The following is a 10,772-nucleotide window of genomic DNA, read 5'->3' as shown; positions in this document are numbered from 1 at the left end:
GTTAAAGTACTATATATATATATATTGTCTCGTTTAATTTGCACAAACATCATGTGAATTATGTTTTCAATGTTATATAGAAATTTTATTAAGTCAGAGAAATATTGACAGAGATAACTGGTAATAATTATCATGCTCTTTCAGAAGCAAGTCATGGATGTAAGCTGGCTAGGAAAAGAGTGAATATCATAATATTATGATTTAAGTTGATAACATTTGAATTCAGATAAAGATTTGTCTCATTTCAAAGCCTGTATTATTCTTGTATGTTGCAACTGTGTAAATGTTATTACACGTAGCTGCAAATAGCTAGAAAATAGAACAGACCTAAAAAAGTGGAAGGGAGAAATAAGGAAGCACGTAGTGTTTGCATGCTTATCTCAAAATGTCTTCTACCTTTTCTCACTGGAAAGAAATATTGAGAAATTTTTACTGTCGTGAGCCTTCCCCTGCTGAGGGCAGGATCCTGGCTTCCTAAGAAGTTCACTCCAAGTACGTCTGGAACTTTGTGGAGGATGCTTTACAAGTGTCCCATATGAGTGGACCTTGATCATTGCTGTCATGACAGCTATTTCTCCTGAGTGCAGTTGCAGCTCTGTTGCAAACAAACAAACAAACAAACAAATAATAAAGCAAGCTAGTGTCATTTCTTCACTGGATACCTCAAGATGCCAGGCTCTGTTGAGTTTGACAAGGCTCCCTGGTCTCCTCCACTCCTTTCTTTTTTTTTTTTTTTTAAGATTTTATTTATTTATCTTTAGAGAGGAAAGAAAGGAGAGAACTGGGAACTGGCCCGCAACCCAGGCATGTGCCCTGACTGGGAATGGAACCGCTATCGTGTGGTTCGCACGCCCGCACTCAGTCCACTGAGCTACACCAGCCAGGGCTCCTCCACTCCTTTCTATACATGATCACTCCCCTGCTCTGCTATGCCATGCAGTTCCCAGTGGGCTGCAGCCCCCATTCCATTAAAGAACAGTGGGAGGGGATGGAATGAATACCCCTTTACCTTCAGCTTGGGCTTTACTAGAGGATTTTCAAAGTAGGGCAACATGTGCCCTCATTTATTATGAACTATGTGTACAGTGGTCCTAAGACGCAAATGCACACCTAAAGTCTCACTCCTGGGAACAACTGGTGTGACAGACAATACGCTCTGTGACACATTATAACTCCCAATAATGGTTCACACTGGCTTGAGCTCATTATGCCTGGATCCTTCCCTCACCTGGATGTATCTACTCAGTCTTTGTGCAGAAGAGTCTGCGCCTCTGATCTCCCAGGTAGATACAGCAAGAACTATGTCTGAATCCCAATATCTTATACATCTGTGTTAGTCTGTGTGCATATGTATATAGTAGCTATCTGTCTTATGATACTTTTTTCATGTGAATAAATAGATGCTTTGATATGGTTAAATATAGAGATTCGACACTGTTATAAGCATTTACTAGTCAAAAGTAATTTAAATTCTCCTGGATTCAGAATTGAGATTACAATTAGCTGCACATTCTGGATAATGGCTCCATAATGCCATAGTCACAGACATCATGCCAGAATGTCGGGGGCTTGATTGGAGCCATTCATTGCCTGGCTCCATCTACACCCTGCAGAGCAATTTGGGTCCTTAAATAACCATCCCCTACTGCTACAAGTAACAATGTGCCATGGGAAGTAAATCAATACATAAATCATTTCCTTATATCAACTATGCTTAACTTGACTCATCACCAGAAATTTCTAATAAATCTTGATTGAGATCTCACTGAGAGAACTTGAACTACCTTAAGATGAGACTATTCCCAACATACATACTAACATCATAAAGGAGATATGCTAATTGAATTGTTTACAAAAGCTACTTTTTAATTTATTTTCAAAGAAAGAAAAACTTCAATCAGGATGTAATTTATGAGGGTTTCTCATAGATGTCAGACAGTGAATAATTTATTTTCCTAGCCTACTCATAAAGCTTCAGATTGTTATTGAAATTTACAATGTATTGGGATTTACCCATCTTTTTTTTTGTTTGTGTTTATGCCTGAGTTCAAATATTTAGATTTGAGCACTTGGCTATTAACTTATTATCCATTTAAACTTGAAGGCTTCAGTTAAAATTTAAAATTTTGTGCTTCTTTTACCCTTCATTTTCTCATATTCTAAAATCAACTAACATCATCATTGTTATACGTAAAGTAACATGACTGCAATAAACATTGGTCTATACTAGGATAATCTTGATAATGTATTCGCATAAAATGTTTTAGATATATAATTATTATACATAATTTAATTTTAACTTTATTTGGTGAGTTTCAAAAGGAGATAATAGTGTAAAAACAATGTATATATTAAGTTCTTCAATGAGATTCAGTGGGGTCTGAAAAAAATAAAACAATACAAAGAGATGGTAGAAGAAGATCAATATAGTCAACACTATTTATTCTAAATCCTAAGTAAGATGAAGTGGCAGTTCTAATACTAGACTCCAGAAACAAGCTGACATACCGAGGTCTAGGTAGCATCAATCAGGGCAGACCCCTCAATACTGGACAAGAAATTGCAAAGATGAAGAAGCAGCTCTGTAGATTAAGTCCAGTGATTTCCTTTTTCAGATTGAACGACTAGGTATGTCATTCTACTGTGAAATAAATAAAGAACTTAAAAGGTGTCATACTTGTGCTTAGAGTACCTCATCTTATTAACCTATGATAGAAAAGGGAAATTCTCCTTAGAATTTGGTTCTGAAAAATGTTTTTCTTTTTAGAAAAATAAAAACCACAATGAAGAATCACAGCATTCACCATCATGAAGTCTCTGTCTTTCTTATTTCGCAACCTAATTACATGTAATGTTACTGAAATTCTTTTAAAAATTGATCAAATAATTACTTATCAAAATATTCCAAAAATCTTAATTTACTATAAAAGCACAATTTCAACAATGATTATATTTTTGAGACTGAACATAATTTTAAGCTTAAAATTTCTGTTAGCCTATATAGACAAAAGTAGAATGGCTGCAATAAAGACAATATTAGCACCCATCTCATTAAATGATTTTTGAGAAAGGATAAAGTTCAGCCATATAAATACTTAAACAATGTCAACTATGTGATAAGTGCTCTTTAAATATGTTCTACAATCGCCCTGGCTGGTGTAGCTCAGTGGATTGAGCGTGGGCCTGTGAACTAAAGGATTGCAGTTCGATTCCCAGTCAGGGCACATGTCTGGGTTGCAGGCCAGTTCCCAGCAGGGATCGCACGAGAGGCAACCATACATTGGTATCTCTGTCCCTCTCTCCTTCCCTTCCCCTCTAAAGATAAATAAATAAATGAATCTTTTAAAATAAATAAATAAATATGTTCTACAATCATTATAGTGATTATAATAATAGTTAACAATGGTGTCGTATCTAGGGTCTGTAGTAGTAAAAGGAGAGTACAGACTATTATAACATGACAGCACTAAAGAACATACAAACACTGTTTTTGAACTCAGTTATTCATTCAAAATGAAGACTCATTCAGGGGGAAGTATCTACAGTTTTCTTAAAATACAGTCTCACAAATGTATGCATTTGCTCTTTTTGTCATAAGACTCAGAAGATTTGACAAACTCTTAATGACTGTCATCTTCAGAAGACCATACTCTCCATGGAAAAGGATCTTGTTCATCCCTATGACCCAGCATTATAGACTGCAAGGCAACAGGATGTATCTAATAATTACCTGTTGAATAAATAAGTGTTTTACTGAAAATGGTAATGAAATACATTTTCTTTAGGTGAATTAAGACTGATATGTTATGTGAAACAAGCTACAACTTTTTCTGATGACCTTATACATTTGTATGATCTTTGGAATGTAGGTGCCTGGGTTAGAATGAAGTTAGATGTAAGAGCATGGACAGCCAGAAGGGGCCTGAATCCTAGACTAAAACTCCCTCCAGAGACTACAGTGCGCAGGCTGTGCACCCATCTGGTGTGGAGGCAGTTTTTTTTTCCCCAGAAGGCATGCCTTTCTTATTGCCTATAGTCAGGGGTAAAAAAAAACACATATAGGTTATTATTGTGGTTGTTTTGTAATCCTCACCCAAGGATATTTTTTATTGATGAGAGAGAGAGAGAGACCCTGATCAGTTGCCTCACAGACATGCTTGCATGAGGATTGAAACTGCAGCCTAGTTACATGCCCTGACCATGGATGGAACTCACAACCCTTTTGATGCACTGGGGGACTGTTGGGGACCACTCTGTGCAGCCTCGTGGGTGCAGGCCTTGAAAGAAGTCTGGAAGTCTCACTGGAAAACCAGGCATGACCGGACACCAACACTGGGGGTTCCTGTGGGAAATTAGGCCTGATAAATACATTATATTCCTTGGAGCTTTTTTTGCTTGGTATATCCCTGTTGATATACACCAGATGTTTAAGTTCAAGGTATAAGAAATGAACTCCTTATCTCATGAAACACATCTTAAAGACCTCTGGCACCAGTGTGACTAACAGATCCTGACCCATGACAGATCTCTGTGTTCCTTTGATTGTTATCTATAGACACTACCTGTCTTTGTCTGACTGTAACCTTTTGACATTAATTGATAAGCTATACGTGTATGTTGGATACACCTACACATACCATTCCCAATAAAAGCTCTTTTGGAGAAGGGCTCAGGACATTTCCCACTAGAGGGAATCGTCACCTCCTTTCCTGCCAGAACAATAAGATTGTGTCTGGGATGACGTACTCTCATCCACGACAGCCAGGAATGCTCAGTGGGACAGAGTTCCTCCCACACTGGACGATGCTCCAAATTAAATAAGCACCTGGCCAGGTCCACCACTAAGTTTTTGAGTAGAAGCTGGGCTCTTGACCCGGCAATCCTGTACTTAATTTTCATTCTCCTAATACCTAATAATGTTGGTTGCTTCTTTATATTTTTAATGGTAAAACATGTAACTTCCTATTTGAAGTCTTTAGTTAAACTATTTTGCAGATTGTGTCATCAGCTCATTATCGTTGTAAGTCATCTTCATGTATTCTGGGAACAAGTCTTTGGCCAAAACATATGTATAACATTTATTTTCTCACATTCTGTGTCTTGCATTTTTATGCCTGTGCTTGTTATTTACCATTTTTTAGAAAGGTATTTATTGTTAGTGCTTCCTGGATCCATATCTTTTTGCATGTTCATTCATTTGTTTTTGTTCTTATTTTATTTTTTATATTTCTGGAAATATTTTTATATTATTTTTTAATTTTTAATTATAGTTTACATTCAATATATTTAGCATTAATTTCAGGTGTACAACATAGTGGTTAGACAATGCTTTACGAAGTGTTGCTCCTGATGTTTCTGTATTCACCTGATACCGTAGTCATTACAATATCATTTACTATATTCCCTATGCTGTAGTTTACATCCCCGTGACAAGTCTGTAATTACAAATTTGTACTCCTTGTCCTGGCTGGTGTAGCTCAGTGGATTGAGGGTGGGCCTGCGAACCAAAAGATCATGGTTCAATTCCCAGTCAGGGCATGTGCCTGGGTTGCAGGCCAGTTCCTGGCAGGGGACACATGAGAGGCAACCATACATTGATGTTTCTCTTCCTTTCTCCTTCCCTTCCCCTCTAAAGATAAACAAATAAAATCTTTATTAAAAAATTTGTACTCTTTAATTCCTTTACCTTTTTTGACCTGTCTTCCAACCCCACTCTTCTCTGGCAGCCATCAGTCTGTTTTCTGTTTCTGTGAGACTGTGTTAATTTTGTTTATACATTTATTTTGCTCTTTATATTCCAAATACAAATAAAACTATATAGCATTCATCTTCTGATTAATTTATTTTACTTTAGCATAATTATCCTCTAGGTCCATCCATAATGTTGCACAAGTTTAAATTTTAGTTCTTCTTCATGGCTGAGTAATGTTCCATTGTATATATATGTATCATCACTTTTTTTATCAATCATCTATTAATGGACACCTCAATTGCTTAGCTATCTTAGCTATTGTAAATAATGCTGCAAGGAACATAAAGCTGCATATAGTCTTTTGAAATAATGTTTTGGGTTTATTTAGAAATATACCTGGAATTAGAATTGCCAAGTCATAAGATAGTTCTATTTTTAATTTTTTGTGGAATCTCTGTATTATTTTTCATCATGGCTGCACAGATTTTCATTCTCACCAACACTACGTGATTATTCCCTTTTCCACATACTCACTATCACTTGTTAATTTACTGATGATAGCCATTTTGATAAGCATAAAATAATATCTCATTGTGCTTTTAATTTGTATTTCTCTGATGATTATTAACATTAAGTATCTTTCATATGTTTATTGCCCATCTGGACATATACTCTTTAGAGAAGTATCTATTCTGTTCCTTTACTCATTTTTTAAAAAGTCTTCACGCCCTGGCTGGTGTAGCTCAGTGGATTGAGCGTGGGCCTGCGAACCAGATGATCGAGGTTTGATTCCCAGTCAGGTCACATGCTTGGGTTGCAGGCCAATTCCCGGCAGGTGATTCATGACAGGCAACCATACATGGATATTTCTCTCCTTCTCTCCTTCCCTTCCCCTCTAAAGATAAATAAATAAAATCTTTTTAAAAAAATAGGAGAGAAGAAAGAAAGAAATACTATTGTGAGAAAGAAACATTAATCAGTTGCCTCTTGTACATGCCCTGACTGGGAACTGAATCCATAGCCTTTGGTGTATGGCTGATGCTTCAACCAACTGAGCCACCTGGCCAGTGATGCTCATTTTTTAATTGGATTGTTTCTCTTTCCTTGTTTTTGGTGTTGAGTTGTAGGAGTTTTTTTAATACATTTTGAATATTAATTTCTTATTAGATGTATCATTGATGATATTATCATTGATGAATATCTTCCCCCATTTAGTAGGTTGTCTTTTCAATTTGTTGATAGTTGTTATTTGTATTGTGCAAAAAATCCTTTGGTTTGATGTAGTCCCATTTGTCCACTTTTGCTTTTGTTTCCCTTGTTTGAGGAGATATATTAAAAACTATACCGCAAGAGAGTTGTCAGAAATTTTACTGCCTATGTTTTTTTTCTATGAGTTTTGTGGTTTCAAGTCTTACATTTAAGTCCTTAATCCATTATTTCAGTAAATAATACTTTTATAATAATTAAATTCTAAATATAGAACAAATGTTTTTAAACTTTATTTTTATTGTTTACTGACAAATGAAGTAAGAGTGTACAGTGGAATAACCACAGTCTCTTCAATAAATGCTGTTGGAAAATTGGACAAATACATGCAAAAAAATAAAACTTAGACGACCAACTTATAATATACATAAGAATAAAATCAGAATGGATTTAGGAGTACAAAATCAAAAAGACTTAGATATAAGTCATAAAACCATAAAAACCCTAGAAAGAAACATAGGCAGTGAAATTTCAGACATCTTGCATAGCAGTATTTTTGCCGATATAGCTCCCAAGGCAAAGGAAACAAAGAAAAAATAAACAAATGGGATTAAATCAAACTAAAAATCTTCTGAACAGCTAAAGAAACCATCAACAAACTGAAATGGGAACCCACTGTGTAGGAGAACATATTTGCTCATCATACATCTGATAAGGGTTTAATTGCTAAAAAGCATAAAGAATTTATACAACTCCACACCAGGAAAAAGCAATCCAATTAAAAAATGGGCAAAGGACCTGAATGGACACTTCTCCAAAGCAAAGAAGACATACAAATAGCCAATAGATATATGAAAAAGATGCTTAATGTCACTAATCATCAGACAGATACAAATTAAAACCACCATGAGATATCACCTCACATCTGTCAAAATGGCAATCTCCAATAAATCAACAAACAACAAGTGTTGTTGTCCATGATGTGGAGAAAAATGCTCAATATTTTAATCATCAGAAAGATGCAAATTGAAGTCTTTGATTCATTTTGAGTATATCTGTCTGCATGATATAAGAAAGTAGTCTGGTTTCTTTTTTTTTTTTTCTTTTTTTGTGTGTATCTGTCCAATTTTCTCTGGGGATCTTTCTTTAAGAAAGAGATTTGAATTCACAAGATCTGATGTGTGGCTTGAGTGTCTGCATTTCTAACAAGGTCATGTCTATGTATAATACTTTGAGCAGCACAGCTACTCGAACTTTGGTATGCATCAGAATGAGTTGGAAAGCTTGTTAACCCACATTGCTCACCCCACTCCCTGAGTTCTGATTCAATGGGACTGGGACAGCTCCTGAAAATTTGTATCTCTAAGTAGTTTTCAGGCAATGTTGATGCTGCAGGTTTGTGGCTCACACTTTGAAAACCACTACTCTAGTTAAAACTAGGGTTGAGCTGCTGGGGTTACTTATGTTCAGACACTCTAGCCTATGGTAGATCTACAGTTGACTCTGTTAGGTAACTGGGTGTCAAATATGTTCAGAAACTTGCAGACTTTTGCCAGAATGCCAAATGAACTATCCTCCATCCTGGTGGTCTCCTTAGCTGAAAAGGCCCGTGGTCCTTCAGCCTCACAGATGGAATACACTTAGTTAGCCCTGAAGGACCAAGAAGACCAGCAGGCATCCCAGAAGCATATACCTGTTGTAATGCCATCTCTATCTTCTCAGAGGTCTACAGATCTCCTCTGGGACCACTGATTCTAGTTCCAGAGCTCTTTGAAGTCAGTCTCCAGGCTCTGACTCAGACTAAGCCTTACAGCAGCTGAGGCATTTCTTTTTCCCACCCAGTTCAGACCCAGGCTGTGCTCCCAATCTCCAGGCCCAGCCTGCCTGTCAGCTGCAGAAACCAGTCATCTCAGAGAGGCAGCTGGATATGCGTAGTGGAAGAAAGATGAGGAACATTATTTTTCAAATTCCTCAAGCATTTGGGAAGAGAAAAGCTGGAACCGGAGAGTTAGACATGTTCTGTAGGCTTGGAAGGCTGTCAGGATAAAGATGGCATCTCTTGTCATAAAACAATGCAGTGTTCTATCCATCCACAAAGGACAGGATTTCCCAGCCTCTTGCTCACCGAAGCCTTGGCTGGCTTCATATCTACCCATTTCAGCACTCTTCTTTCTATTTTGAAAATCCAAGTTCTCATTTAGTAGCGTTTCTTTGTGCAGATAATTTGTCTGTTTTCATTTATTTGAAAATATTTTTGTTTGACCTTTATCTTTTAAGTGCTGGTATGTTTTACCTGCACCCTTTAGTCGGGATTTTCTTGTGCACAGATGCTGTGAGTTCTTCTTCTGCCTCAGTGTAGGGCCCCAGACTGTCTGTTCCCACTCCAGCACCAGAAGTCTGGGCTGATGCCACGGGGACTGGTTCTCACTCATGCCCCTGGAATTTTCCAAAGTTTTGTACCTTGTGCATTACATGCCTTCTAAAAATAAACACAAAACTTTAAGAATGACAATAATGGCTTCCCAATTAGAGGGCAACAAAGGACATACTGCAGTCAGAGGGGCCCTAAGTCCTTGTCCCTCCACTGCTCCATCAAGGTGACAATCATCCAAGCTCTCTCAGGGTCTGAGTTTCACCATCTATATATGTCTGGAGCTCAAGAGACAGGTTTAGGCTAGGTAAATTTACTAAGCACTTAATGTGGTGATTTCATGCTAATAACTATACATATGTTCTTTTAACCCTCATTTCCAGAGAAATCCATATTATTAGTCCCATTTAGTTGATGAGAATCTGAAGATTATTTATTTATTTATTTATTTATTTGAAGATTATTTAACATGCCCCCAGTCTCCCTCTCTATATCTTAATGACACCAAGTTTGTGAAGATATTTTACTGTTGTGTTCTTGTAGCAGATGTGTAGTTTCAACTTTCAGATTAAGCAACTTCAATATCAGCCTCAAACTGTGTGTGCTGTGAGTCAGTGGTTCCCTTCTTTTATTTATGAGGAGCCCATTGTACCAGAACAAGGTGTTGAAAAGTCTTCCTTTCTCCATTATGTGGATTTGATGAATTAAAAAAAATCAATTGATTATATAGAAGTATGACTACATCTGGACACTTTAATTGATTTAATTGATCTACTAACCTATCACCATGCCAATACTAAAATATGTCTTGATTACAAAACAAAGTGGCACTTTATTTCTCAAAATGTTTAAAATGTTTCTCCAAAATTATTTTAGATTCTCTAAATTTTTACATAAATTTTAGAATCATTTTGTAATCTTCTAAAGGAATTATTACAGAAACTTGATAGAATTACATTTAATTCTAATAATAATTTCCAGGGTAACTAATATAGTAACAGTATTTAGTCTTTGAATCCAAGCATTATATAGATCTCAATTTCTTGTCAGTTTTTACTTCTTTTATTAAAGTTTTAGAGATATTACTATAGAGCTCTTGCAGATATTTTGTTACATTTATCCACAGGTGTTTTATATTTTTCAGTATTTTTGTAAATATTTTCATTTTATAATTGATCATAAACAGACATACAGTGAATTTTAGATAGTGATATTATAACAAGTGACTTTATAAAATTAATTCTAGTAGTATTTGTGCATATTCCTTGGGCTTCCATATGTAGAATATTATCATTATTGTGAATAAAATTACTGTAAAACTGCATACATTTTATTTCATTTTTTCCAGTGTTGAACTTGCCAAGATCTCAAACATAATGTTAAGTAACAAAGGGGGAAAGTAAAAATTCTAACTGTATTCTAAAATGTATGAGAAAGCAATCATGTTTGTATGGACAAGATCTTAAAGTATGTTGTTAACTATAGAATTTACATAAATGACTT

The sequence above is a fragment of the Sturnira hondurensis genome, unplaced genomic scaffold (genome assembly GCF_014824575.4).
Source record: "Sturnira hondurensis isolate 20B ecotype Veracruz unplaced genomic scaffold, ASM1482457v3 Scaffold0005329, whole genome shotgun sequence".
Taxonomy (NCBI): domain Eukaryota; kingdom Metazoa; phylum Chordata; class Mammalia; order Chiroptera; family Phyllostomidae; genus Sturnira; species Sturnira hondurensis.
Note: the sequence above shows the minus strand (reverse complement) of the source record.